A 4,264-nucleotide genomic window follows, 5' to 3' on the forward strand; every position below is an offset into this window, starting at 1 on the left:
ATTCATTTTAACACCGGAGTATTAATGTTTAAAATATTAAAACTCCTCATTGCATAAATAAATTAATTATGTAATGGCTAGTTTGACTCCTAAAATTTAGACCATTAAAAAAAATGACATAACATGAAAACATTTGAAAAATATGACAGCACTTTATAATTTTGTCTAGATTGATACATAACTGCACCATTTTTTTAAAATAAAACAATTATTAAAACAATTTCTAAAATTCTGGAAAAATACAATAAATACTATAAAATATAATTTACATTTTTTAATGAACTTTTTACATATACCATATTCCCAATGCTTTCCCGTTGACTTCAATGGGGATAATTGTCCTTTTTCCCTTTTAGCTTTCACCCCTGATGTTCAAAGTTGTGCTTCTCTTTCTACAGTCTGTGGAGTGTCACGGCCAAGAACGGGAGCAGGGAAGACCTGATGACAGGTAATAACAAATATATTTACATTTTTATGTATATAACTGGCTAACTTTATTGTAAGGAGGGGGGTAGGTATATGTTAGTCAGTACAGTATTGTATGTTTTTGCTGTTTTTACCACTTTTACATTCCTTTGCAGGTAGCGGTTGGGTTTCCAGAGCGTCTCTGTTCTGAGGCGATTTTGCAGCGGGTCCGAGTGATAGCTGTTGCAAGCGGCAGGAGGAGACGTAAGCAAAAGGAGAATTCGGCTTACCAGTGCGAGCGGACTGTTTGGAGAACATTTCAAAGTCCCTGTAAGTTACAGGGAGTGCGTGTATCAACGCGCTGCCTGAGTTTTCTATTTTCCTTCAGGAGTTAAAGAGACAGCTCCTTAGTGTATTGACATGCACGGCTGTGTAAGATTGTTCTTGCTATCTGGCCAGGGAGAGAGCGGAGCGTAGTGGGGGGCATTTCCTACACGTTACCGTTACGAAGAAAGTCACTAGTGGCTCTGGATGTTAAGTGCCAAAGCGGAAGGTTGTCGGGATCTACACCTTGCCGTGTTTGGAGTTTGATCACTTGGGGATCCTGTAGGTTATCGTCTAAAGAGCGGAAGACAGTAGTAGGAGGCTACGTCTTGCCGTGTCTGGATTGGAACGTTTTTGGTTACTTACAAAGAGACTACATGCACTTCACCTTTAGTTTATTTTCGTTGGAACCACTTGGGATTTTGGTGTGCAAAAGATTCAACATATAAATACTACTTAATACAAGGCGGGGTACGTTACAGAAGGAATGATTGAATTCTTATAGGTGTTTACAAATGTTTCGAGAGTATAACCTGCTTTTCTGTATTCTTTAGGGACCAGAGGTTCTGATATATGATACATGTTATAACAGGGAGGAGGTGGAGTACGATACCTACACAAAGGTGATTCTTAAGGATCTGTTTAGCGAGAATGAAATGAGTGTAGGTTTACATTGTGATTATCTTTAACCTGGTGTGTTTATTTTCTTGTCTTTCAGCTATCCCTTCCCTGCACTCCCCTTCCGTCCCCTCCTTGTTCCTTTATTTTCCCTCACCCTATCCCTCGAACACACTGTGTTATATACAACAGTGTGTTGGTGAGGTCGGGAGGTGGAGCTCTATGTGCTACAACCGGATCCTGCAGCGTGGAACCTGGCAGAATCACGAACCCACAAATTGCATTCTGCCTGGTCGGGTTGTTGTACATATGGCCACCTTGGAGGATGTGTTGCATGCTCTGGTTCTGGTTCAACAGGAGCTGGCGTCTTCTAAGGCGGAGACGGCTGCGCTCAAGGACAGGGTAGAACAGTTATCAAAGAATCCTTTTTCTACTAGTCCATCTCAAATACAGGTCACTGTTCCCCCACCGATTCCATTGACTACCCCAGAAAGGTATGCGGGTGATCCGCGTAAAACTCAGATGTTTTTAACTCAGGTGATGCTTCACTTTTCATGCAAACCAGCCTCTTTCCCTACTAACCACTCAAGGGTTGCTTTTGCTATCTCCTATTTAGTGGGGGACGCAGCCAATTGGGTGGTACCCCTGATAAAGAAAGATGATGCTATCTTGTCTAATTGGACAGCATTCAGGGCTGAATTCGAAAAAGTTTTTGATAGGAGGGCCACCAATTTTAGCGCGGATAAAGAGTTATTAACCTTGCGTCAAGGCAGAAGTGACTTGATAACATATCGATCTACATTTAACCGTCTGGTGGCTGAAACGGAGTGGCCAGAAGGAAAAAGAATGTCTTTGTTTTATCAGGGGTTGAGGGATGAACTAAAAGATGTGGTGGCGCAGATAGACCTGCAACCTACTACATGTGTGGACATGGTGAATTTGGTATTACGGCTGGATGGTAGGCTGACTGAGCGGAGTGGAGACAGGAGAAAATGGGACAAAGGTATTAATCGTTATGTGAGTTTCCCTCATAAAGCTACGGGTACTGCTGAGTCTGGTTCCGAACCAATGGAGATAGGGGCTATTAGACCCCCTCTGTCTAAAGAAGAAAGAGAAAGTAGAAGAGTACAAGGCCTTTGTATGTACTGCGGGAAGCAGGGGCACTATGTACGAGAGTGCCCTTCCAAGCCCAAGACTCCCACTAGTTGGAACAGGAATAAGAGGGTGGCGGTTTCCACGACAGTTAGAGAACCAGACAGCTTATCGGTGCCTTTGCCTAGAGAAGTAGAGGCTCCAGATTGGAAACTCACTTCCCTATATTCACATGGGATAGGGGAGACTGAGTCTCATTTGGTTCTTGCTATGACATTGGAGTGTGAACAAAAGACCCATCAAGTAATGGTAATGTTGGACTCAGGAGCTACAGGTAGTTTTATCGACAATGGGTTGGTTTCTCGTTTGGCTATACCCAGAGTACCTAGAGATAACCCAGAGGAGGTTTTGGCAGTTGATGGACAGCCCATAAAATCAGGTCTTATAACTGAGAAAACAGCAGAAGTGGTGTTGTCTATTGATGTGTCGGAAGGGAGACATGTGGAAACGTTGGAGTTGAACATCATAGATGCTCCTCAATACGAGATCATATTGGGGATGCCTTGGTTCACTTACCACAACCCTTCCATTGATTGGAAAACCAGAACGGTGCATTTTTTATCTGGGTATTGTCAGGAACATCTAGTGCCTTATGCATCTTCCCCTGTAGCGGTGTTAGCATGTCAGTTTATGGTGGCTACAGCAGCAGAGAAAGAGGTGGTTCTTCCTATTCAATATGAAGCTTTTCAGGATGTGTTTAGCGAAAGTAGAGCAGAGATATTACCACCACACAGAGAATATGACTGCCGAATAGACTTGGTTGACGGTGCTACAATTCCAACATGTAGAGTGTATGCCTTGTCTGTACCCGAAACCACACACTTAAAGGAATACATAGACCATTATGTAAGTATAGGGTTTATAAGACCATCCCCTTCCCCTGCGGCATCTCCCCTTTTCTTCATAGCGAAAGCCAACGGGGACCTGAGAGCCTATGTGGACTACCGCGTCTTGAATAAAAACACCATTCGTAATCGATACCCTCTCCCCCTCATCACAGTTTTGATTGACCAAGTGAGGGAGGCAGTGATCTATACTCGCTTGGGCTTGCGGGGTGCTTATCACTTGGTCAGGGTTCGTGAGGGGGATGAGTGGAAGACAGCATTCAAGACACGGTATGGACTGTAAGAATATTTGGTCATGCCGTTTGGGCTGTGTAATGCCCCTGCGGCTTTTCAGTTCCTTATTAATGATGTTCTGAAGGAATACATTGATCTGTTTGTAGTTGTCTATATAGACGACATTTTGGTATATTCTATGGAGGAAGACAGACATGTGGAACAGGTGTGCAAGGTACTGGCCAAATTGAGGGAGCACAGTTTGTTTGTGAAACTCAGCAAATGTGAGTTTGGGGTGTACAGTGTGGAGTTTTTGGGAGTGATGCTCAGTCCACAAGGTCTGCAAATGTCAGAGCGCAAGGTGAAAGCAGTTCGGGACTGGCCAGTTCCGAAAAATGTGAGAGAAGTCCAGAGTTTTCTGAGCTTCGCGAATTACTATTGTCGCTTTATCTTGCATTTTTCGCAAATAGCAGTGCCCATAACGAGGCTCTTAAGGAAGGGTGTACCTTTTGGGTGGACAGTAGAGGCCGGAGTGGCTTTCCAGACTCTTAAGAAATCGTTCACTACCGCCCCGGTACTTTCACACCCTAATTTGGAACATCCTTTTGTGATAGAGGCTGACGCTTCGGATGAAGCGATAGGGGCGGTGTTGTCTCAGAGGGATATAGGAACAGGGCAACTACACCCCGTGGCATATCTGTCGAAGA

This window comes from Lissotriton vulgaris, chromosome 7 (genome assembly GCF_964263255.1).
Source record: "Lissotriton vulgaris chromosome 7, aLisVul1.2, whole genome shotgun sequence".
NCBI classification, from domain to species: Eukaryota; Metazoa; Chordata; class Amphibia; order Caudata; family Salamandridae; genus Lissotriton; species Lissotriton vulgaris.